A 27213-nucleotide genomic window follows, 5' to 3' on the forward strand; every position below is an offset into this window, starting at 1 on the left:
TAAGTGTGAGATCGTGACCTGAGCCAAAGTCAGACCCTCAACCGACTGAGCCACCCAGGTAGGTACCCTTCTTCTTAAACAGTATACTTCGCCTGTTTTTAATTGCACAGAGTGATACCATACCATATGTAGTCTTCTGCCATCAGCACTGTAAGTTTTCGCCCTTGTCTGCTCTGTGCAGGAGTTATGCTTCATTCATTTTCATGGCTGTATAATATTCTACAACTGACATATCCGTTTTTATATCACAGTTGCCAGTCTTTGCTATCATGAGAAATGTGCTCTGAATATTCTGGCACATCTGTTATGGAACCCTGCATAAGTTTCTCTAGGGTATGTGCTCTAGATCAGGGGATCGGAGGTTAGCAAACTATAGCCTATGGGTTAAATCTAGCCAGTAGGCTGTTTTTGTCAGGTTACTGTTACTATTGCCTACTTCCTTGAGCCAAGAATGCATTTCAGATTTTTAAAGAGTTGAACAAACAAATGAAACCTAAAGATCCACAAAGCCTAGAATACTTACCAACTTGCCCTTCATAGAAAGAGCCTGCCAATCCCTCTCCTGGACTGGGCACCTAGAACGCAGAGGAACTGCTGATTTGCAGGTTGTATTCGTGGCCAGTTTACAAGTGAGGGCCCGACTGCTCTCCAAAGCAAAGCAGTGTAAACACTTCTATTAATCCACATCCTCACCAACTCTGGGAATCAGACCTCTTAGGTTCTGCTAACCTAGCAGGTATAATGGTCTCTTTTTTCTTACTCTAACGATTAAAAAGGTTTAGCATCTTTCATACATTCGTGGGCCACTTATGTTTTTCCTTCTGTGAAATGCTTGATTGTGTCTCTGCCATTTTTTAATTGGGCCACTATCCTTTTTAGTACTGATGTGTGGGGATTATTCACATATTCCGACTAGTAATCCTTTGTTAGTTATATATACATGTCTTTCCCCAGTTTGTGGATGGCTTTAATGTTATTTATATCTTTCAATGAAGAGAAGTTCTTAATTTTAATGTATTCAAATTTGCCCATATCTTGGCCTTTTAAAAATATTCAGATTATCTCATAGGTGATGCTGATGAAAAAGGCACTACAGTATATATTAAACTGAAAGAGAAAGCAGCTTCAACTCTATTATAAAGTCATTTTCAAAAGAAGAATATTCTGTTCAAATAAAACTAGCAAATAAGCCAGTAGGTCAAACACACTCACAACTGCTCAAGGGAAAGTTTTCCTAAACAAGAGTTTATTCAAGTCAGAAATGACACGAACCCCGAGCAGGGCCCAGTGGGGAGGCCCATGACCTTCTGTATCAATGAGATGGCCAATGGGGGCCTTAGCTGGCCCAAAGAAAGCAGGAGCACGACACCTCAACAGGTGCCAGGACTGGTGGACGGATGAACGGTCTCAGGTTTACTCATGATCCCAAACTCTGCTAGCCATCAATTGTCACTATGAAAAGTCAGTTCTGATTTAAAGTGTGAGAATCACCTGACCACTTTCTAAAACAACTAGGACAGTAGGGACTATGCCTTTAAGTCTTTAAATAAGACAAATACCCACCTATTATGTCCCAAGGAAAAGGGAGTTCGGATTCAGGAAAATCACCACTGGAGGCAGTTTTTCACAACCAATTCAGAGGTGGAGGGAGAATAAAGAGCATTCCTAAAATTGGACAGTAATGTGATCGCCTTGAGACCCCACACAAAGTCATGCAGATGGAGAAACCACTGAGGTGAATCCGCTTCAGTCCCTTCAAGCTATGTACCAGTGGGGGGGCGGGGGGTTAGACACTACCTGATCACCAACGGAAACAAAAGTTGCCAATAGCAACATGGGAGGGTACCATTTTTACCAGAATGCCCTCTAACCAACAGGCACAAAACAAATATTAAAAACAATTTATCTTTGGGGCGCCTGGGTGGCTCGGATGAGCATCCGACTTCAGCTCAGGTCATGATCTCATGGTTCGTGAGTTCAAGCCCCACATAGGGCTCTGTGCTGACAGCATGGAGCCTGGAGCCTGCTTCAGATTCTGTGTCCCCCTCTCTCTCTGCCCCTCCCCTGATCCACTCTGTCTCTCTCTCCTCAAGAATAAAAATTAGCAAAATTAAAAAACATAATAATTTATCTTTTATCTTGCTTATTACCTCCATAAGTCATCTTAAATCCTTTCTGAATCAGGTGTGGTGTACATAAATTTGGCAAACTCAAAGTTGGTCACAATGTTAAAAACAAAACAGTGAGCAATGTCAGTGAAAACAGCTGAGTAAGAAACTCCAAAAATCCATCCTTCAATAAAAGAAAAAAACTGGCAAAATCCGTCAAGGACAACTGTTTGGAACCTTAGAAACTAACCAAAAGCTTGTAACAATCAGAGGAACACTTAAGCATGAGAAACCAGCTGAATCTTGGTAAGAACAGTGAGCTCAGTGGCATTTTTTTCCTCTCCTGAATCCATGTGCCAGGACAGTGGCCTGGATTCTAACAGCCTGCAATTGCTGGTCAGATATCTGGCAGGAGGTGGGGGGATAGTGGGAGAAGAACAGACCTTATATGCAAAGAATTTTGGTGGTGTAACTTACCTAGCAGACCAGCTCAAAGCATTTGACTTTACCTCAATAAACAGAACTCTTCCAATGCTAAGGTGGTTACTGTAGGGGGAGGGGGTGGTGATTACTGAAAATGTTTAGAGGCAAATTCATTAACAACCACTGCCTGGGGTAATCAATAACAATCAAGGCAAACGAGAGATTAACCAAAATGTTGAAAAGAAAAGTTACGGGAAAAGGGCCCTAATAAGCTCCAATGTGTTTCTGGGAATCTAGAAGGTCACACAAATGCTGGGGGCTGCGTGCACGCTCAAGAAGGCCTGAGAAGGCTTTAAGCCTCTGGCTGACCTTCAAGTTCTGCACAGAGGAAGTGAATGATAAGAGTTGTCAACTGCCCAGCTGAAATGTTGAAAGCACACCCCAACAAAACTCACAAAGACCCCATCTGAAAAGACTGGGAGATAATTTTTGTTCCAGGCACTTACGGAAACCTCTGGCCAATCACTAGTTGACTCCTACACTAATGGAACAGGGACTTCAACGACCACACACGATAAAGAATATACACTTTACAGACTTAGCTCAAAAAGTCATTGCACAAGCAACAACAACAAATCCTGGGGAAAGGGAAGAATCTCATTTCCAGATCTGCCACATTATAATATGAAAAATTTCCAATTTTCAGCGAAAGATTACAAAGCATGCAAAGAAACAAGGAAGTATGGCCCATAACGGGAAAAAACAAGAAACAGAAGCTGTCCAGGAGGAAACCCAGACACACTAGACTCACCAAGACTTTAAATCAGTGTGCACATGTGTTCAAAGAGATCAAGGAAACCATGTGCCAAGAACTCAAAGAAACCATCAGAACAATAGCTCACAAAATAGAGAATTATCAATAAAGATAATTTTTTAAAAAGAACCAAACAGAAATTCTGGGGTTGGAAAGCACGACAACTGAAACGAAAATTCACAACAGGGGCTCAACGGCAGAACATAGCAGGCAAGAGAAAGGACTGGAGAACCTGAAGATGAGTCAACTGAGTTTATCCAGGCTAAGTTACAGAAGGAAAATACAAAAAAGAAAAGTGAACAGAGCTTTAAAGGCCTGTGGGGCATCATCAATCACACCAACATACACGTTATGGGAGTTCCAGAAAGGAGAAGAGGGAGAGAAAGGGATGGAAAGAATATCTGAAGAGACAGTGGACATAAACTTCCCCTATTTGATGAAAAATATTAATCTGTACATCCAGGAACCTCAACAAATTCCATGAAGGATAAACTGAAAGAGACTCACACTAATATACATTATGATCAAACTGTGGAGAAACAAAATTCTGAAAGCAGCAAGAGACAAGCTACTCCACATAAAAGGATTTCCTCAATGTGAGTAACAGCTGGCATCTCATCAGAAGTCATGGAGGATAGAAAATGCATGACATATTCAATGGAGTGTGAAAAAAAATTAACTAAGAATTCTGTATCTAGCAAAACTATTCTTAAAAAATGAGGGAGACTCTCAACAAAATACTAGCAAATTGAATCCAACAGCATATTAAAGGTATTATATACCAAGACCTAGTGGGATTTATCCCAGGAAGGCAAGGGTGGTTCAATGTAAGAAAATCAATAAATGCAATAAACCATATTAATAAAACAAGGGAGGAAAAACACAATCATCTCAATCGAGGTAGAAAAAACTTCTGACAAATCTAACACCCTTTCATTATAAAAACTCTTGCCGGAGAACTAAGAATAAAAGGGAACTGCCTCAACAAGATAAAGGGTACCTAAGAAAAAGTCACACTTAATGGTGAAGAACTGAAAGCTTTTGCCCTCAGAGCAGGAAGAACGGAAGGATGTATGCTTTCACCACTGCTATTCAACCTCATACTGGCAGTTCTAGACAGAGCAAGAAAAAGAAGTAAAAGGCATCCAAATAAGAAAGAAATAAAACTATTTCCATTAACAGATTACATGATCTTATATATAGAAAATCCCAAAAAATTCACAAGAAAAACAACTAGAGCTAATAAATGAATTCATCCAAGTTGCAGGGTACAGGATTAACACAGAAGCAACAGTTGTGTGTCTGTAGAATAGTAATAAACAATCCAAAAGGGAAATTTAAAAAGCAGTTCCATTTACAATAGCATCCAAAAGAATAAGATACCTAGGAAAAAATTAAAGCAAGGAGGTGAGAGATTTGTTCACTGAAAACTACAGAACAATTGCTGAAAGAAATGAAAGATGCAATTAAACAGCAAGACATTTGTTAGTTGCAAAACAAGTCTATATACATGAATTAGCAGACTTAATATTGTTACAGTGGCAATACTACCTGTGCTTAATTTTATGTGTTAACTGGACTGGACCATGGGGTACCTAGATATTCGGTCAAATATTATTCTAGGTGCTTCTGTAAGGGTGCTGGATGAGATTAACATTTAAATCGGTACAGTGAATAAAGCAGATTGCCCTCCCCAGTATGAAGGGGCATCATCCATTCAGTCAAAGGACTGAACAGAACAAGAAGCCTGATTCTCCTCCAAGTAAGGAGTCTTTCTACCTGACTGCCTTCAAAAGGAGACATGGGCTTTTTTCCCCGTTTTTGGACTTAAAAACTAAAATATCACAGCTCTTCCTGGATTTTGAGCCTGCTGGCCTTTGGACAGGAACCACATTCCTGGCTCTCGTGGTTTCAGGCCTGCAGACTCAGGCTGGAACTAAGCCACTGGTTCTCCTGGGTATCCACCTTGCCAACTCACTCTGCAGATCTTGGGACTTGCCTGCCTCCATAATTGTGAGAGCCAATTCCTTGTAATAAATACCTCTTTCTACACACACACACACACACACACACACACACACACACACACACACACACAGAGGTTCTGTTTCTCTGGAGAACTCATACCCTAAGTGATCTACGGATGCAATGTAATCCTTATCAAAACTCTAATGGCCTTTCTCTGACAGAAATGAAAAACTCTGATCCTCAAATTCATATGCAATTACAGGGGACCACAAAGAACCAAGACAATCCTGAAAGAGAAAAACAAAGTTGGGAGACTCACACTTCTCAAACTTATGACTTCAAAACCTACTACAAAACCACAGTAATCCTAACAGTGTAATAGTGGCATAAAAACGCACATATAGACTAATGGAATACAACTCAGAGTCCAGAAACAAACCCATACATCTATGGCTAAATGATTTTTGACAAGGATAGCAAGACCAGTTAGTGGTTAAAAAAAAAAAAAAAAAAAGCCTCTGGGACAACTGGGTAACACTGGCAGAAGAATGGACTTATTAGACCCTCATATCATTCCATATACACAAACTAGGATCAAATGGGATTACCAACTAAAACGTAATAGCTAACACCTAAAATTCTTAGAAAAAATATTGGGGCAAATATTCATAATCTCGAATTTGGCAAAGACTTCTTAGATATGACACCAAAAGCATAAGCAACAAAAGAAAAAGTAGATAAAATGGACTTCACCAAGTTTGAAAACCTGTATTACATAAAAGGATGTTACCAAGAATGTGAAAAGACAACAAAATGGGAAAAACATCTGCCAGTTACATATCTAATAATGGTCTAATATCCCAAATATACACAGAACCCTTACAAGTCAACAACAAAAAGAGAAACAACCCAATTTAAGAATGTGCAAAGAATATGAAGAAGCATTTCTCCAAGGAAGATATAGAAATGGCCAACAAGTATACAAAAAGATGCTCAACATCTTTAGTCATTAGGAAAACACAAACCAAAACCACCATGAATTACCACTTCATACCAACCAAGATGGCTATAATTCTTTTAAAAAGGAAAAATGATGGGGCGCCCGGGTGGCGCAGTCGGTTAAGCGTTCGACTTCAGCCAGGTCACGATCTCGTGGTCCGTGAGTTCAAGCCCCACGTCGGGCTCTGGGCTGATGGCTCAGAGACTGGAGCCTGTTTCTGATTCTGTGTCTCCCTCTCTCTCTGCCCCTCCCCCGTTCATGCTCTGTCTCTCTCTGTCCCAAAAATAAACAAACGTTGAAAAAAAAAATTAAAAAAATAAATAAATAAATAAAAAGGAAAAATGACAAGCATTGGTGAGGATGTGGAGAAATTCAAACATTTATACACTTTGGTGGAAACATAAAATGGTTTAGCTGCTGTGGAAAACAATCTGGTGGTTCCTGGAGCAGTTAAACATCAAATTGCCATAGGACCCAATAATTCCACTCTTACATATATACCCAAAAGAACTGAAAACAGGTACTCAGACATATATACACGCACGCGCGCAGTAGCACTATTCCCGATGTCCAAAAGGTGGAAACAACCAAGATGTCCATCAACAGACGAATGGATAAACAACATGTGGTATCTTCACACAATGGAGTACTGTTTAGCCATAAAAAGAAATGAAGCAATGGTACGGGCTAAAACATGGATAAATCTGGAAAACATTATGCTCAGCAAGAATGTCAAAACAAAAGAGCACATAGTGTATGATACCATTTATAGGGAATATATAGAATAGATGAGTCCACGCAGACACAGAGCAGACTGGTCATTGGCAGGGGTTGGGGAAGAGTAATGAGGACTTTACCTGCTTAATGGGTATGGGGTTTCCTTTTAGGGAATGAAAATGCTTGGAACCATGTACAGGTTGTGGACACACAACACTGTGGATGTACTAAGCAGCACTGAATTGCTCACTTTAAAATGCCTAACTTTGGGGTGCCTGGGTCGTTCAGTGGGCCGAGCGTCCAATTCTTGATTTCGGCTCAGGTCATGATCTCCCAGTTCATGGGTTCGAGCCCCGCGTCGGGCTCTGTGCTGACAGCTCGGAGCCTGAGGCCTGCTTCGGATTCTGTGTCTCCCTCTCTCTCTGCTGCTCCCCTGCTCACCCTCTGTCTCTTTCTGTCTCTCAAAAATAATAAATAAGCATTAAAAAAAATTTTTTTAACTTAATGTTCAAAAAAGACTAACCATCATGAGACACAGCCACTAGGATGGCTATAATAAAAGATAATGGAAAATTCCAAGTGTTGGTGAGGATATGAGGAAACTGGAACCCTCATACGCTGCTGGAAGGAACGTAATATGGCACTGTCACTGTACCAAACAGTCAGTTGCTCATAAAGTTAACAGTTCCCATATGACCCAGATATTCTCCCATGTATATAACCAAGAGAATTGAAAACAGATGTTTACACAAAGACTTGTAAACATATGCTCAAAGGAGCAAAATTCATAATAGACAAAAAGTATTAATAGCCCAAGGTGCCCAGCAAGAGATCAGCTAAACAAAATGTGGTATATCCATATATGTACTATTATTTCATCATAAAAAGGAGTGATATACGGATACATGCTACAATATGAGTGAATCCTGAAAACACTGTGCTATATAACAGAAATCAGAAACAAAAGGCCACATACCTTATGATTCCATTTATATGAAATGTCCAGAATAGGCAAAGGAAATTAGTGATTACCAGGGGCTGGGGCAAAGGGAGAATAATGGACAGTAGCTTCTTTTTTTTTTTTTAAGGTATTTTTCTTAATATTTATTTCTGAGAGAGAGAGAGAGAAAGAGAGAGAGGGAGAGAGAGAGAGAGAGAAACAGAGCACGAGTGGGGGAGGGGCAGAGAGAGAGGGAGACATAGAATCCGAAGCAGGTTCCAGGCTCTGAGCTGTCAGCACAGAGCCCAACACGGGGCTCGAACTCATAAGCCGTGAGATCATGACCTGAGCCGAAGTTGGATGCTTAACTGACTGAGCCACCCAGGTGCTCCTGGACAGAAACTTCTTAGTGGTTACACTAGGAGTTTCTTTTGGGGATGAATGAAAATATTCTGGAATTAGATAGTGGTAATAGTTTATAACATTGTGAATATATTAAAAACCACTGAACTGTACTTTAAATGGTTTAAATGCTGAATTTTTTGATTAAAAAGTGTAACGTACTAGAATATAATAAGCACTCTCAACAACTGCAACAGAAAAACAATAGCAGTAGCATCATTAAAAAATGGCTAACTGGGGCGCCTGGGTGGCGCAGTCGGTTAAGCGTCCGACTTCAGCCAGGTCACCATCTCGCGGTCTGTGAGTTCGAGCCCCGCATCGGGCTCTGGGCTGATGGCTCGGAGCCTGGAGCCTGTTTCCGATTCTGTGTCTCCCTCTCTCTCTGCCCCTCCCCCGTTCATGCTCTGTCTCTCTCTGTCCCAAAAACAAATAAAAAATGTTGAAAAAAAAAATTAAAAAAAAAAATGGCTAACACATTTGAACCTGACATAATACAATTCTGTCCATATTTAGATCCAAAGAATTTCATATCATTATATGTATCTTAATAAAAAAATTAAAAGTTAAGAAGAGTAAGGCTATAGAAGGCACTGAAAAACTAACTTGAGTGAATAATATTTCAAATAAATACAGTGAAATAAGAAGTAAGTGGCCAGAGGACAACTGCCAACGTGGACGCATACCATACCGAGTGCCAGCGTGCGTGGTAAACGGGCCTCCCCTGGAGTCGGCCATTTCTGATCCCAGACCGGAACAGTATCTACTACAAGTATGGCTACAAAGGCTCACACCATGTTGAAAGGCCCTCAAACTAAAAACCATTGTAAAAGAAAGTTCCTACAGACATTTGAAGTTAAAATGCTAACTTTTTCTACCCATGATGGCAATTTCTGACCTGCAACTACACCTGGGCATCCGCACCAAGCTATAGATGGGCTAAGAATCCCACCATGTGCTTCACATGTAGGCAGAGCACCAGAAGTGGCAACGTTAGTCCAGTCACATCTTTGGAACCTTCCAAAATGTGTAAGTGTGGAAACCTCCGACAAAAACAATGTACACTCAAGTCAAATAATTAAAGAGGTGCTTGAGGTGTGGTGCCGGGGTGGCTCAGTCGGTTGAGTGTCCAACTCTTGATTTTGGCTCAGGTCGTGATCCCAGGATCCCACGGGATCCCAGCATGATCCCACTCCTCGCTGAGTGTGGAGCCCACTTGGGACTCTCCCTCTCTCCCTCTCTCTCTCTCTCTTTCTCTCTGCCCCTCCCCTCTGTGTATGCACTTGCTCTCTAATTAAACACACACACACACACACACACACACACACAAACCCAGAGGTGGTGGAGGAGACAACTCTTGGGCACTTGTGGACTGACATTCAACAGTCCAATGTGGGGAAGCAGCTCGGAGGTTACAACACCCAGAGTGGACACACGTGCCTCTGGTCAGCGCTCCGCACCAAGCAAGTGAGGCAAACCTTGGGACCACTGCCAACACCTCATCTTTTTAGCCTCAAGTGTGGGAAGAGGATGTTTGCTTCCACGCACATAAAGAGTATGTGCTGAACAGTAATGACAGATATACACAAAGCAAAGAGAGTGCAATGGAAACCATCAGGAAGGGAGTTAGGTGACTAAGAGATGGCGCCAGAGGGGGTCTGTGCGCTCTGGGGAGCTGCAGAGGGGCCTAGACAGAAACCACCGGGAGGCAGCAACCTCGGGGGTGGCAGCCCGGGCCGGGCCAGGGACCAGGGCCTGCCACAGCGCCTGGCATTCTTGGTTCTAGAGTTCCCACTCCGCAGGGTCCTCTGAGCAGAACCACTGCTCTACTATCACATTATTTACAGTCTGCTACGTGTGTAGGCATGAATGTATCCTATTCGGGGGCCAGACTGTTACCTAAATGCAAGAACCTCTATTTGAGAAAATCACTTCATAAAGTTTTAGTTTCTGGCCAGCTACTCAGGAAGCCCCTCTCTCACAGCTGAGGCATAGCCACACTTCGAAATGCAGCCAGAGCTGGACTGGATCCCTCTGCCTTTCCTCTATGCCTCCATACTCTAATGACTTATGCTCCCTACTTGTGATTTCAGTTGAGCTACATCTTACTTGGAGATCGGAAACTGGAAACCAAAGCACATCTGCTGACAAAAGGGTGTTCCAAGAACTGGAAAGCCCGGGGAAAACCAAAAAAGGGAAGCATCAGATAAACAAAGAAAATGGCCCCTGCCAGCAAGAAAGTACTAAACACAACATAGATGGAGGCAAATGAGCTCAGCATCAAGCCCAGCAGGGAAATTAAGAGTATCATCTAAGCAATGCCAATACAGAGAGAAGAGAGAAAACCAGAAATAGACAGGTGTGCCCTGTTGATTAAAAAAAAAAAGCTTTCCAATAATCCATATTTATGCAAACATTTCAGCAGGCACTTTTTTCATGACACCTGATACCAGATGCTCTACAGCAGGGAGAGGGCCTGTGGCTGACACACCGGCAAAGTAAAGACCAGGGGAGACTAGGTTCTCATCCAGACAAACGCGCGGATTGTAATCACGTATGTACAAGCCCCACTTAGGAGACAGAAACAGAGGGGGTGGGGCGACGTGGACTGGACAGCCAGCCAGCCACGGGCTCACAGCTGGAGAAGAACCTGATTAACCCACAGCATAAAACTTGGTCTTAAATCCTTTAGGAAAACAATAGCTATCTGAGGCTCGGCACTGCCAATATCCCTTGATTTAGGGATTTTTCTTTAAAGCGCTCATTCAACCCTGACGGTGTAAAGATGCTGTGTCTCTTCTGGACCAGAGCCAGAGTCCTGCCATCTGGACAGAAGGAGAGAGACAGGCTGAGGGCTCAGTCCACTCGACAGACAAGCCACAAAGAGCCATATCCAGGTGGATGCTGCCCGGAGGCCGTGCTTGGACTGGAGGCAGAAGCAGCTGTGTGTGTGTGAGAAGATCCATCCGCCTGGAGCATCGACTTCACTTGGAAATACGAGTGAAAAACAGAAGACGTGCCCACACGGAGTGGATTAGGGTATTTAAATCAACTTTCACAATAAAGCATGAGATTTCAAAAGCACTGGCTCTGATCTCAGTGCCCCTTCCCAACCCCTCTGGCGGACCCCCCACCACCTTCACCTGTGGTGTAAAGGTGGGAGCCGCGCAGGTGCTGATGTGGACCGTCTTCTCTCCCGCACACCCCCACGCCGGGCCACGGCACCCCCACGCAGGCCTCACCCAGCAGATGTGCACCAAGGAGGCTCTCCCTGGGCACCACAGCACCACGCTTTCTGAGCTCCCAGACCACCTCCCGCTGTTTGTCACGTTACCCAGGCCCCTCGTCATCCACGCAGCCAGCATGGAACTTGTCACTCTCGGCCCTTCCCGTTCCTGTTTGACACATCCCTGCCTGCAACACTGCAGCCTGTCCCACCCTGAGGAGTGTGCCACCACCACCGAGCCGGCTGCCCCAGTGGAACTGTGCTCACCTCCCTGAGTCCAACATCCACTTACTGGTTTCAGCACTCCTGATCTGACTCCCCGTCACCACCACCTCTGTGAATACAGGAAAGGCATTCTTTTTTTTTTTTTTTTTTTAAGATTCTATTTTTTTACCTAATCTCCACACCCAGTGTGGGCTCAAACCCACAACCCCAAGATCTGAGTCTCGTGCTCCACCGCCTGGGCCAGCCAGGACCAGGGTATATGCTCTGTTGCTAGGGAGATGCTCTCAGATTTGGTTTATTTATCTGCAGTCTTCCAGCTAAAATAACCCATCTTGAGTTTCTAGTCCAAACCTCACATATTTTTACATGTAAGGAAAATCAGGCACTGAAAAGCAACGTGCTTGCAAGGTCCCCAAATCACCAAGAAATCGGCAACTGGATAAAGAGCAAAATTGATGACATGTATACACAGAAGAAAGCCAACATATTTTTAAAAATTAGATTTTTTCTATAATACTGAACATGAGGGAATACTATGCTGCTGCACAAAAGAGAGTGAGGCGGATCCCTATACACTGCTACGGTGTGAGCCTCACGACAGGCTGTTAAGTTTAAAAAAAAAAAAACAAAACGGGAAACAAGATGGAGAAAAGTTGTATGTTGCCAGTGTCTAAGAAAGAGGGCTGTGTGCACACACACACTTACATTAAAAGTAGGTATGCTGGGGCGCCTGGGTGGCTCAGGTGGTTGAGCGACCGACTTCAGCTCAGGTCATGATCTCACAGTTTGTGAGTTCGAGCCCCGCGTGAGGCTCTGTGCTGACAGCTCGGAGCCTGGAGCCTGCTTTGGATTCTGTGTCTTCCCCTCTCTCTGCCCCTCCCTTGCTCATGCTCTGTGTGTGTATCTCTCTCTCTCAATAATAAATAAACGTTAAAAAAATAAAATAAAAAATTTTAAAAATTTAAAAAATAAAAATAGGTATGTTAACAATGGAGGAAAAAAGAAACAGTGCACAAAGATCAGCAACGGAAGTTTGATTTCTGAAAATATTTAATTTTGATTTGGAAACACGAAAATGTTTTCTAAACCTTCGACAAAATTTTAAAAGAAGCTATTCCTTAAAATTCAAATAAAAAATGAGTATAACTGGCAACCAGGTGGCTGGCACACTGGGGAACTGGCTCAGGTGACTTTAAAACTTAATTAGGGGGGCGCCTGGGTGGCGCAGTCGGTTAAGCGTCCGACTTCAGCCAGGTCACGATCTCACAGTCCGGGAGTTCGAGCCCCGCGTCAGGCTCTGGGCTGATGGCTCAGAGACTGGAGCCTGTTTCCGATTCTGTGTCTCCCTCTCTCTCTGCCCCTCCCCCGTTCATGCTCTGTCTCTCTCTGTCCCAAAAATAAATAAACGTTGAAAAAAAAATTTTTTTTTTAAAAAAACTTAATTAGGAAAACATCCCTAGGGATACATACTCTAAGGACAAAAAAGAACTCTAAGAACAACGAGAAAATCCCAAACTGTTTTCAGTAATCACGTTGGTAATATGTTGGTATTGTTATTTTAAAACTACCACATATATTTTATAGGGTAAAACAAATATATAATGATGCTAACATTGCTGGGAACCAAGGTTTGCAGCATTAGAGAAAAGCGATACCAATATAAACCAACGAAGTAAAAATCAAGTAATACTCAATTTGAAATAAACATCAGTGTGAACTGCTGATATTTTCCCTTAAAAAGCGTACTTGCCTGTCTGTCCACCCAAAAGGCCTAGCAGTGCGTGTCCCCAGTGCCCAGATTGTGGTCTCAAGACACCATTTTCTACAAAAGGGAACCAGAGCTGCTCGGAGAAGAGCCAATGCCAGGCCTGGGGCAAAGAAGTTTAGAACAAATCTGGAACACCTCACGGTACCAGAAAGCAAGGAAGGGAAGAGTGCAGGTCACGTCAAAGGACAAAGGAGCCCACTAAAGAGGCTCCACCAGCCACAAGTGGCTCAGGATTGGCATCTGTAGGAATCCTAACTGTGAGGGACTGAAACGTACCACGTGTGTTTAAGTTCACAAGTTGGTAACACTACTTGAAACAGTCACCTGTCGCTTTGGGAGTGGCTACAGAACCATCTCATTATTGAGCACAGAGAAAGAGAACGTATCCTCTTCTTCGTATCTGAACTGCCCCTTAGGGTGACCAAATACTGAACAAAGGGCAGTTTCCATCTACCGACATATTTCAGCTACTCAAGGCAGAACAAACGAGTAATGTCATTTCACAACCTGCGAGGACTAAGTCCAGGCAGCGAGCAGCACAGGCCCGGAGCCACGAAGACGCGTGCCTCCTGGTGAGGGCACACACCGCGGCCTCAGCAGGGCCTTGTGCTCAAAGGCCAGGCCAGAAGGTGGTCAACCGGCCGGATCTATCACCACCCCACAGGAGATGCAGACGGCAGAAGAACACGTTCGGTGCCAAGGGCAAAATTCAACACAGGGAAACCTGACCACGACCAGCCACCCAAGAACACGTGAGGAAGAAAAGGGACAGGGAGGGGCAGTCACAGGATGAAAACAGGCCGAAGGGACATTATCAGCTAGCTGCCGTTGTGCGAGCCCTGCTTCAAACAAACTAAAAACACTAACACAACCGGGGAAAACTGAATGGTCCTGGTATTATGAATAATTTTTAAAACTACACTTTTCTTAATACTTGAGAATTTATCAAAAATAGCTATATATTAAATCTCACTATGGAAGTAAGCATTTCAAACCCGTTTTATACTCATTTTACTGTTCTAACATAGTAAAGAGCTCTCAATTTCAAGTATAATGTGCCACTCAATCACAAATTAGAGATTAAAACAGGGTATTTTGCTTCCTTTCAAACTCCCAGAGAAAGATAGTTAGGGAGCAAACAGTTCATGCACCAGAAGATGCAATCCCAGAGCACCTGGCTGGCTCAGTCAGAAGAGCAGGTGATTCTTGATCTTGGGGTTGAGTTCAAGCCCCACCTTAGGTGCAGAGATTACTTAAAAATAAAATCTTTAAAAAAAAAAAAAAGATGCAATCCTCAGCTGAAGCAAGCCTCCACCCGCGGCCACCAGCACCTTCACTGCAGTGGGGTCCTGCTAGGGAAGGGTGGCCCCAAGCTTTCAGAGGGTAGGCCTATGAGGCAGAAATTCCTACAATCACCCTTGGCATCAAACACACGTATCATTACTGGCTCATGAAAGGTGACGTCGATTATTCTCGAAGTTTAACGCTGGTTTTAAAAAAAATGAAAAATAAAATGAAGGTTTGACACCAAAATGCGGTACATGTGCAGAAGGTACTCAAATACATCTGTTACGAAGTGAAATTACTAAAGCCAAAAATGAGTACATTCCGGATGTTGTTTAATGACTTTATTTTTCTGAAAAGCAAACAAGTTCCAGCTGCAAAAAGAAATCTATATAAATTAAAATCGTCCAGTGACATACCCGTGTGTCATATGCTGTAAGAAGATACACCAAAGCTCGATCAGGGAGGAAGAGATTTCAACAGAGAAAGAAGCAAAGCGGTGTCAGTCTTATCCTTCTTCACAGAATGTAGTGGAGTCTCTTACCTGAGGAGTAAGAATAATACTCGGTCATCTCAACTGGGAACATTTTTGAAACTTTTAAAACTAGAATTTCAAAAATGTAAATTAAAAAAAATGATCAAGAAAGAAGTTCGAACAAAACATTTTAACCACTCTATATAAACTGTACTTTGGCTTTGCTACGTTTTTTGAGTTGGACACAAATGACAAAGTCAGGATGTCTTCGGACTATTTTTAACATAACTTTTATCATGGAGTATTACACATAAAAAGCACAGGAAACACGCATGTTCAGCACATAAACAAACGCTAGTTCAACTACCACCCCGGGCAAGAAATAGAACACTGCTGAAACCCCAGAAAAGGCAGAGCGCCTCTCTCTGACCCCAAGCCCTTTCCTCCTACTATGAGCAGCTACCCTAACTTTTATGGTTACCATTCCCTACTTTACATTTATCCCCCAGGTATGTGGCTCTGACACAGCTCTTTTGCCAACTTCTGAATTTTATAAGAACAGATTCCTATGCGCGTCTTCCTTTGTCTTGCTCTTTGTTTTTTCTGCTCCGCCCACCATTTACTTTCATTGCCATGTAGTATGCCACTGCGTAAATAGACCGTAATTTATTTACCCATTCCCCTGTCCCCTGAATAGTTTCTGCTTTGGAGCAAAGACACACCACTGAGATCTGGGGCCCCTGGGTGGCTCAGCCGGCTAAGCGTCCAACTCTTGGTTTTAGATTCAGCTCATGATCTCCTGGGTTTGAGCCTCTTGTCAGGCTCTGAGCTGACAGCACAGAGCCTGCTTGGGAGTCTCTCTCTGCCTCTCCCCCACTCACACTCTCTCATGCTCTCTCAAAATAAATAAATAAATAAATAAATAAATAAATAAATAAATAAATAAATAAATAAATAAATAAATAAATACAAAAGATACACTACAAAGATCTTTCTGGTGCAGCTATCTTAATTACACACATGAGCATGTATTTCTCTGGTGTATACACCTAGAAATGTGACTGCTAGGTTATCTAGTAAGTATCTATTCAACTTTGCTAAATAAAGCCAAACTATTTCCTAAAGCAGTAGCAACAATTTACACTCCCACCAGAAGGGTATGAGAGAGTTTCTGGTGCTTAACTTCTTCAACAAGACTGGTCAGACTTTTTAATTCTTGCTAACTGAATGGCTGTGTAGTGGTATCCTAAGAATTCTTTGTTACATAGAACTTAATTATTTTGAATAAATTCATGAAATTTTACATCTGACAACTGCAGCAATGCAAATTTAATTTTGCAACCAAGTATCTGTTCATTTTTCCAATGGTTACTGCACTATGATTTCTCATCAGGTTTAATTAACTCCCTAACCTCAGTCCACCAACTTCCAGAGACACTGACTCCAACCCCCAGGCATAGGGGGACGTGTGCCAGTTGAGCATCCTAGTCCCTGGGTAGAGTTGGTTCATCCCTGTGAACACACAGAGTCAAAATTAATGAAGTCTTTTCTTCCTCCTCTGGAACTCAAAGAGATTCTCTCTTCCCCAAAGTACCTGAACATGTGGAAAGCAATCTGCCAACCAGGACATCTTGTGTGAGCAAGAAACAGACTTGTTTGTAATAAGCTACTTATTTTGTTACAGGAATCAGAGTTGCCCACTGTTTAATGTGAAATGACACTTGTTAATGACATTCTAGTAACACTCTAGTCCTGCTCTCTGCCTTAAAGTATATTTTGTCTGACACTATACGATCTTATTTTTGGTGTTTGCATAGTTTATTTTTTTCATCATTTTACTTTCAACATTTCTTAATCCTTATAGATGAATGTCTTGTAAACAGTATATAGTTGGATTTTTTAAACACCTTATTTAAAAAAAAAATCTTGGTATCTTCGTCTTCTAAATGGAAAATTTACTCTATTTGCATTGGAAGCCATTACATACACCTAGGTAGATTTAATTCAACCATTGTACCTGGGGCTTTCTTTCCTTTTTTAATTCCAACCCAACCTACCAGAGGCTTTCCTATTTGCCTTCTTTTGGATTGTTACCATTCCAATCTCTGCTCCCTGGTGATCCAGAAGTCACGTGTCTGGTTTTTATTCTTCTTATGATTACTTTAGAAATACAATGTGATATGCAGGCTCTTAAAGGCCCCTGCGGTATCTCTCCCCTTCTCTCGGACAGCAAGGACTTTAAAATACTAACTCCATTCGTCACACTGCCAACGTACGTCCTACCGCTGTGTTTACATATGTGCACATATTTTTGTCATTATTAACATTTTAGGTAACATTCATTTTTGTTAGATGGAGAATCCTTTCCTGTTGTGTAGTGAAGGTATTACTCCTAGTGCTTTTTGGCTTTCACTGCCACTGTTGGGAAGCGGCCTGTTGTGCCTTGGTAGGCAATCATGTGCTCCGCTACCCTGTGTTTGGCTGTGGATTTCTTTTTACTTAGGGTATCCTGCCAGTCATTTGTTGAACATCTTAAAACTACGGTTTGGATTGTTTCAACTTCCTGGAAAACTGTCAACCATTTTCTTCTCAAACACTGCTCTGCACCATCCATGTCCTCTACTCCCAGAACCCAATTACGCGTACGTCAGACTTCACTACCTCCTCCGAGTCTCCTGCCTTCCTTTGCATTCCCCATACTTCTATCTCTGTGCTTCACTTTCATTTTCCTTTTTTTGATCTATTATGATGTGGATCACACTGATTGATTTTCCAGTGTTAAACCAATTTTTCACTCTGAGATAAACCTTATTTGATTGTTATGTAATATCCTTTTTATGTTTCTACATGGATTATATTTGCTAAAGTTCATGGGAGACATGCGTGTACAACAAATCCACTTGGTGGTTTTCCTTTATTACAATGTCTTTGCCTAGTTTTGCTTTCAGAGCAGTGCTGGCCTCATAAAATGAGATAGGAAGCATTTCCTCCTCCTCAATTTTCTAAAAAAGTTTTTGTCTGATTAGTATTCCTTTTTCTAGAAGTGTTTAATACAATTCACCAGTGAAGTCATTTGGGTCTGGAGTGTTCTTTGAGGTAAGGAGTTTAATTACAAATTCAATTTCTTTAATAAATACAACTGGTTATGAAGGTTATATATTTCTTCGAGTGAGCTTTGGTGGTTTGTGTTTTTCAAGGAATGTTTTCATTTTGTCAAATTTATTGGCATAAAACGATTCACAATTTTACCCTTCTTACCCTTTCAACGTCTGTAGGATCTGTAGTGATACCCTCTTTTACATCCCTGATATTGGCATTAATATTTTCTTTCATTCCCACTGATGACAGATTATCCTGGATACGACAGTCACCTTTGACTTACTACAGTTTACCTGCAAATACTATTATACCACTTTAAGCATATAGTAACACCATATTTCTGTTTCTCCCCTCCCATCTTTTGAGCAGTTTTCATTTATTTACCTCTGCAAGTATGAGAAATCCCACATTACACTGTTATTTGTGCTTTAAATAGCCTATTTTTATTTTCTTATTATTATTTTGAAAGTCTGTTTATTTATTTTGAGAGAGACAGAGAAAGCAGGGGAGGAGTAGGGAGAGGAAGAATCCCAAGCAGGCTTGGCACCCGCACAGAGCCCGATGTGGGGCTCGAACACTCGAAACTGTGAGATCATGACCTGTGCTGAAATGAAGAGTTGAATGCTTAACTGAGTGAGCCACCAGGCACTCCAAAATAGCCAAAAAAAAAAAAAAAAAGCAATTAGAAGTGAGAATATTTATCCACCTATTGACCATTTCTGGTTCTTTTCATTCCTCTGTGTAAAAATTTCCATCTGGTATCATTTCCTTCTACCTGAACTTCCTTAAAAATTTTCTTGAAGCGTAGGCACGCCTGGGGAGCTCAGTGGGTTGAGCACAGACTTTGGCTCAGTCATGATCTCACAGTCAGGGAGTTTAAGCCCCGCATCTGACTCACTGCTGTGAGCACAGAGCCTGCTTCAGATCCTCTGTCCCCTTTCTCTCTGCCCCTTCCCCACTTGTGCTCCCTTTCTCAAAAACAAACAAACATTAAAAGAATTTTTTTCTTGTAGTGCATGCAGTTCTGCTGGCAATAAAATCTGTCAGCTTTTCTTGGCCTAGAAATTTTGATTTCACTTTTATTTCTAGAAGATATTTTCTCTGGGCACAGAATTCTAAACTAACAGGTTTTTCTTTTGGTACTTTAAACATGTCATTCTGTTGTCTTTTGGCTAGCACAAATCGGACCAGAAGCCAGCTGCCATTTCTATCTTTGTTCCTCTGTAATGTCTTTTCTTCTCACTGCTTTTTAAGTTTTGGGCTTTTTTTTTTCTCTCCTTATCACTGGTTTTTCAGGAATTGGATGTTGCAGTATGTTGGTATGGTTTTGTGTACTCTATTTGGGATTTTTGAGTTTTGTGGTTTATAGTTTTCATCAAATTTTTAATTTTTTTTTCAGCCATTATTCCTTCAAGTGTTGTTTCCATTCCCTCCTCTCCTGGAACCCCAATTACACGTATCTTGGAGCAGGTGGTTTTGTCTCACAGGTCCCTAAATGCTCTGTTATTCTCTTCAGTCTTCTCTATTCTTCTTGCTGTATTTTGGACTGTTTCTATTGCTAAGTCTTGAAGTTCAATGACCTTTTCTGTAGTGCCAACCTGCTATTAATCTCTCTACTGCATTTTTCATTTCAGATACAGCATTTTTCATCTGGAAGTTTTATTTTAGTCTTTCTTTTCATATCTTTCATTTCACTCATTTTCCTCTACATTTTTGAATATGTGTGACTTACATGTAACAGTTATTTTAATGTCCTTGTCTGCGAATTCCATCATCTGTTATTTTTGGGTCTGTTTCTATTGACTGATTTTTTTCCTGGTTAATATCATATTTTCTTGCTTCTCTGTATGCCTGATAATATTTTTTAAGGTTTTTACATTTTTTTTAATGTTTTTTAAATTTATTTTTGAAAGAGAGCATAAGCAGGGGAGGGGCAGAAAGAAAGAGGGGGTCAGAATCCGAAGCAGGCTCCAGGCTCTGAGCTGTCAGCACAGAGCCCAATGCGGGGCTCGAACTCACGAACCACAAGATCATGACCTGAGCCAAAGTCCAATGCTTAAGGGACTGAGCCACCCAGGCACCCTGCCTGGTAATTTTTATTATATGTTGGACACCCAAATTTTTTTTACACTACTGGGAGCTAGAATTTACTACACCCTTTCTTTTTCTTTTAAAGTAGGCTCCACACCCAGTATGGGGCCCAACATGAGGCTTGAATTCACAATCCTGAGATCAAGACCTTAGCTGAGATCAAGAGTTGGATGCTTAATCAACTGAGTCACCCAGGTGCCCCAAGATTTTATTATATATATATTTAGAGAAAGAGAAAGAACACGAGCAGGGGGAAGGGCAGAGGGAGAGAGAGAATTTTTTTTTTTTTTGAGAGAGACAGAGAGAGAGAGAGAGAGAGAGAGAGAGACAGAGACAGAGACAGAGAGAGCACAAGCAGAGGAAAAGACCGAGAGAGAGAATCCCAAGCACGATCTCAGCTTAGCAGGGAGCCCGATGCGGGGCTCCATCTCCAACCATGAGACTACAACCCAAGCCAAAATCAAGAGTCAGATGCTCAACTGGCAGCCACCCAGGTGCCCTGAGAATCGTAAGCAGGCCCCATGCCCAGGGTGGGAGCCCAATGCAGGTCTCAATCCCACAGCCCTGTGATCAGGACCCAAGCTGAAATCAAGAGTCAGATGTTCAAATGAATGAGCCACCCAGGCAGCCCTATTAAGTCCTTTTCAATACAGCAGGACTTTGTTCTGAGAAACGTTATTTGGAACCATTTAGGGCAGGTCTACAATGGCCTTTATGGTCTAGAGCTAATCCAGCCCCACTAGTGAGGGGAGGGAAGTCTACCCGATCCCCTAAATGGAAAAGCTGCTCCGAACCCACCCTCACAAAGATTAAAAAACAAGCCTTACAAGGATCTGATACTACTCTAGGTGGTGGGAACACAAACTGTCTCAGCCCTGTGGGATATCCACAAATTGTTCAGTCTATTCCTTTCTGGTGGTTCTTTTCCTGGCTTTGTGTTTCCTCTCGTGTATGTGCTGGTCAGTACTCAACCAGAGTCTCAAGGGGGTCCTTCTGTGGATCTCTGGATTCTCTAGGTAGCTCCCTTCCTCTCCTATATACTTTGCCCCCCAACTCTAGCTGCTTTGTTCTCCCAAATGCTGGGTGTTTGTCACTTCAGTAAAGCTAGTGGGTTCTGGCTTCTCTCTCCTACCCTGCGGTGTGGAAACACTCTCTAGACCAGGATTTGCCTGGTGGTCAAATCTAACCTACTAGTAGTTTTTGTAAATAAAGTTTTATTAGAACCCATCCATACCCATTCATTCACATACTTAGTATGAAAGCAGACACAGAGTTGACTGTGTAACTCTGACAGAGACCATATGGTCTGAAAAGCCTAAGATATTTACTGTCTGGCCCTTTACAGAAAAATTTCATGGGCCCTGCTCTAGAGAGTAAGCTGGAATAATCATAGGGCTCATTTCCCTTATTTTAGGGAATACGGTCCTAACCTGTCTGCTGGCCAATATCTGAAACTGTTATTTCTTATGTTTTGTCTGGTTTTCAAGTTGTTTAAGGAAAAGAGTCAGGTTTGGGACAAGGATGAGGAGAATAAGGCACATGACTCAAGTAAATTTTAAAGGAGTACCAAAAAATTCAGTATTAGAGGTAAAAACCAAAGTTAATAAAAAAAATCTACAAGAAGAAAATAGTGAAATTTTAAAGATAGTACCATGAGCAGTGCTGAACTGAGCCATATCTGAGCTGAGGCAAAAGGAAAAATCATTAATTCTGATCCTATCTATATTTAAATTTTGATTTTTTCATTACTGATCTATTTGCACCAAATTTGATTTTCTAAAAGTACTGTAATACACTGTTTATTTTCTTAAAGGTTTTATTTTTAAGTAATCTCTCCAACCAAAGTGGGGCTCAAACTCACAACCCCAAGATCAAGAGTCACACGCCCCACCGACTGAGCCATCCAGGTGCCCCTAAAATATTTATTAATCGCAATTATTGAGCTTTCTGGTGCCAATTCTGTACCAGGTCCTGGTGGACAGTAAACCTGGTCCCTGTTACTCTGCCACAGCAGAAAGGGAAGACTCCGGAATAACTTTCTTACTAAGCACATCACACTCATACATTATAACTATAAGGATTTATCAGAACCGGAAAAGTAAATGCTTTCTTTCTCAGAAAGATCTTAAAACAGAAAACACTTCAATATGAAACATTATGCTCAAATTACTTCTTTTTTTTTTTTTCCAACGTTTATTTATTTTTGGGACAGAGAGAGACAGAGCATGAACGGGGGAGGGGCAGAGAGAGAGGGAGACACAGAATCGGAAACAGGCTCCAGGCTCTGAGCCATCAGCCCAGAGCCCGACGCGGGGCTCGAACTCACGGACCGCGAGATCGTGACCTGGCTGAAGTCGGACGCCAACCGACTGCGCCACCCAGGCGCCCCTCAAATTACTTCTATTTGCAACTAAGAGTCTCATACGTACATAGTCCCACACACAGACACTCTGGAGACAGGGAAATACTACAAGAATGTGAAAACTTTCCTATTATTACTAAATTAATACATGCACACAAAGATATTACAACTTTAATTATGTAATGTTGGGGAGATACATTTACATTATGGGGTAGACCAAAACCAGCCACCAGCAGCCACTGCTACCACGTCAATTTACTAACTGGGGAAGGTAGGTGCCAAGGCTCTCAACACATCAGTTCAATTAAAAGCAAATCAAGCAACAAACTTCATTCCAGATTCTGCAGGGTCACCACCCTGCTGGTGCTCCTCTCTAGTGAATGTGGCAGGAAAGCGCTAGGCAAGCACAAGTGGAAGTAGTCTCACCATCGCAAGAATAAAAGAACCTCCACCGTAAGCCAACTTCTACATATTCTCTACAGTGTTTATTTCACTTTCTAAAAGCACAGGTGCAGGGGCACCTGGGTGGCTCAGTCGGTTAAGCGTCCGACTTCGGCTCAGGTCATGATCTCACAGCTGTTGAGTTCCAGCCCCCAGTCGGGCTCTGTGCTGACAGCTTGGAGCCTGGGGCCTGCTTCCGATTCTGTCTCTCTCTTTCTCTCTTTCTTTCTTTCTCTCTCTCTCTCTCCCCCTCCCTCCCTCCCTCCCCCGCTCATGCTCAGGCACACTCTCTCTCTCTCAAAAATAAACATTAAAAAAATTTAAAAAATAAGTAAAAGCACAGGTGCAGAAAAATGTTTTCAAATGTAATGACCAAAAAAAAAAAAAGCTTTTTCCTTAATCAAAAATTTTATGGTATTAAGTTTAGTGGAGAAACAAAGACTATGAAATTAAAAGTTGTAATTTTTACGAAGAAATAGTCAAAACTCATGAAATGAGCTAATTTAACAATCAGATACCATTCAAGTTCATGAAAGCATCCTCCCCACCCCAAAATTCCCTCTTCCATCTGCTCCTTCTGACCTGGCCTTGGGTGTGAGCCGCCGGCCGCCCAGCCTTGCTCAGCAGGCGTGCCTGCCCTCCCTGGCTAAGACCCTGCCTCTGCATCGCAAGGGCGGACTTGCACACCACGCCCCTGGTCCACTTTCTCCTGTGCCTTGGCTCCTTCCCTCTCTCTCCCTTCATGTCCTGCCAGACACTTCATCCTCAAGACTCCATTCACGTGTCTCGACACCTACCGTTTACACTCAACTCACAGTTTGGTCACGAAACTTGAGGGCAGAGATCATGCTAAATTTATATCTGTAGCCTCCCTCCACCCCCAGCAGCTAGCAAGATGCTAGGCACACTCAGCAGGCACCGGCTTTCTAGGGAGTTAAACTTCTCTAAGCATCTTTCCAAGTACCTTCTCTTCCCAGTGAAAGTGACCTTCCTCAAGCCCTGGTCTATACTATAAGGACACCCATCATAACACAAGCCTACACTGGCTTTGCTTCCTTCTCTCCCTCCCACCTGACTGTCAGCTTTCTGAAGATAGAAATGTTTTCTTTGGGTATGTATCTTCTTTGGGTTTGTATCTTCAGCACTTAGAAAGGATCTACCACACAGTAAACATTCAATACAGATTAATAGTTATTATTCAATTATTCCTGTAATTATGCATTTATTCCTCACAAGTCTAAATATTCTTCTCCATTTCCCCCTCCATTATAGATATGAGGAAACTGAAACACAAAGATTCAGCAATTTCCCAACATTACACATCAGCAAGTGACAAAGTGGTCTGCCTCTTCCTAACATCTATGTCTATTATCAGAAAGTGACTACACCTCAACAAAGGCATGCCCACTGACTCATGATGTAAGAATCAGTCAAGATTTACACTGTAAAAGTGGATTTGCCATATGCACCTCTCAAATTATCTTCAAAAGGTTATCCAATGCTCCAAATCTCTCCTTGGACTATTGAGGAACTAAGATAAAGACATTTAGCAACTTGCCCAGAGGAGTCAGAGTCAGCAGGACTGAAACTGGTCTCAAAGACCAGTGGTCTCTCCTTGGTGACTTGACCAGCATTCTCGACCACTCAGACAACTATACATTCAAATGCTAGGTGATCATCTAATTTCTGAGCAACAAGTAAAATACATGACTCAAAATTCCCAAAATGTCAATAATGCCTAACGAATGCATTTGTCCCTTTTTAAAACCAAGCATCTCTTTTCAGTATTTTGAATTTCAGCACTGACATCCCCAGAATTTATTTATTCCCTTAAGACTAACACAGGACATTCGTGACCAGATGCACCAAAAATAACGTCTTTAGCTGAACTAAGGCCATTTCTGATTTCAAGAAGACACTGAGATATTGGCTAGGCTAAAATAAACTTCTCACATCATTTAACTAACTACAACTATTTGCTTGCTTTCTAGCTACTTTAATATGAGAACTGACTAGAATTATTTAGCTTACTTTTGAAAAGCAATATCCAGGGGCACCTGGTTAAGCATCTGACTCTTGATTTCCCCTCAGGTCATGATCTCACAGTTCATAAGATCACACCCCACATCGGGCTCTGTGCATACAGCCGGCTTGCGATTCTTTCTCCCTCTCCTTCTGCCCCTCCCCTGCTTGCTCTCTCTCTCTCTCTCAAAATAAATAAGTAAATAAACAAACAAACATTTTTTAAAAAAGAAAGAAAGAAAAGCATTACCCAAATGGATCTGAACAAGAAGGAAAAGAGCTAGTTAACAGTGAAATGACTATCCCATGCCACTGGGTAACAGTTAAAACTACTCTTGTCTGAAACAAAACCATGTCTGGAGCTATAATGCAGTGGTGAGTCTGGGTTGGTTGGGTGTCTCTGAAGTCTTACTCACCTGAACTCATGATCAAATACACATTACCACCGCATGCTTACTTTAGTCCTAAAACACGAAACGTCACATATATTTTTACAGATAGTCATGCTGAAAATTTTAAATATCTAATATAATATTCCTAGGATCTTTCTGAATCTAATATTCTCACGCTATGTAAACCCTCCAGAATAAATCAACTTCCTAATCAAATGTGACCCCCACCACTGCCAGAATTGCTGGACCCACCAGTACCAAGTCTCCCACATGACATCCAAATGATCACATTGTTTTAACTTAAGGTGGTACAGAAGCATGACATCTTTCCAGGTCACCCTGAAATTTTCATCTGAACCGTCTTTCAAATAAACCCTATTCTGCAATGTTCGCTTTTGCTTAATATAGTTGTGATTCACTTCAATTTACTGAATTTAAATAGAGATTTGTTAGGCGACATCAAATCTCTTCGGTTTCCCCCTAAATTAATCAACATTTGGAACCGAAAATATTCTGGTGTCAACACTTTTTATACAAAAAGAAAAGTCCACATTAATAAAATTTTCTACTGAAATAATATAAAAATAAATCTTAATTTGTAGGTTAGATCAGTGCTGCTGAAGAACTCCAGGACTGACTCACCAGCCAGAAACGCCCACAGGGCAGGTAGCACCCAGCCATGCTGTGGGCCCTGAAGAGCCATGCCACGCCTTGCACACAGCCCCTGGCAAGGTCCCACCTGGCCCAGCAGTTGGGACCAAAGCTTGTCTGATGCCAGTTCCCTGTTTCCACTCTCACAACTGTCCAATAAATAGTTTTTTGTTTTTTGTTTTTTTTTTAAGGTTTTATTTATTTTTGAGACAGAGAGAGACAGAGCATGAGCAGGGGAGGGGCAGAGAGAGAAGGAAACACAGAATCTGAAGCAGGCTCCAGGCTCTGAGCTGTCAGCACAGAGCCCGACGCGGGGCTTGAACTCACAAACCGCAAGATCGTGACCTGAACCGAAGTCGGACGCTTAACCGACTGAGCCACCCAGGCGCCCCTCCAATAAATAGTTTTGAATGACAGCACCCTTCTCCAATCTGGCAGTGTCATGAGGAAGACAAAAGAGCATTCTATAAATTAAAATATCAAAAGCACTGGGGCCGGCTTTACTAGTTTCTCAAAATTACCTGAATTCAAAGGATGCATTAAAAGCTGCTACCCTCACAAGGTATTCGTTCACTTACAAGAAAACTAACATGGAGATCAAGAGAGGAAAGGGCCATTCAGGACATAAAGAGTCACTATTCTTGGTTGTTTCCGGCTCCTTGGTGGAGTGGGAAAACACAAGTATTCAATAATTTGAAAAGACAGTAAGTTAGTAATGGAAGAAAGATTTCTTGGTTGAGTCAGTAAACACTTGAAAACTTCCAAGACGGTCCTGTGAAGGACATAGAGCATCAGAGCCACCTAGGAT

The 27213-nt window shown here is 42.0% G+C and overlaps 1 protein-coding gene across 7 annotated transcripts in view; it reads right to left on the minus strand.

Moving 5' to 3' along the window:
* TRAF3 (TNF receptor associated factor 3) overlaps positions 1–27213 on the minus strand; it is a 120502-nt gene that overhangs the window by 41901 nt on the left and 51388 nt on the right. For 6 of the 7 annotated variants that reach the window (XM_086708759.1, XM_086708753.1, XM_086708755.1 and 3 more), the window contains one exon: positions 15292–15416. The exons of the other annotated variant lie outside the window; for it this stretch is intronic. The gene's annotated coding sequence lies outside the window, so the exon portion shown is untranslated. The remainder of the gene's footprint in view (positions 1–15291; positions 15417–27213) is intronic. 7 annotated transcript variants of the gene reach the window in all.

The sequence above is a fragment of the Puma concolor genome, chromosome B3 (assembly GCF_028749965.1).
Source record: "Puma concolor isolate L17-30 chromosome B3, mPumCon1.1.hap2, whole genome shotgun sequence".
Lineage (NCBI taxonomy): Eukaryota > Metazoa > Chordata > Mammalia > Carnivora > Felidae > Puma > Puma concolor.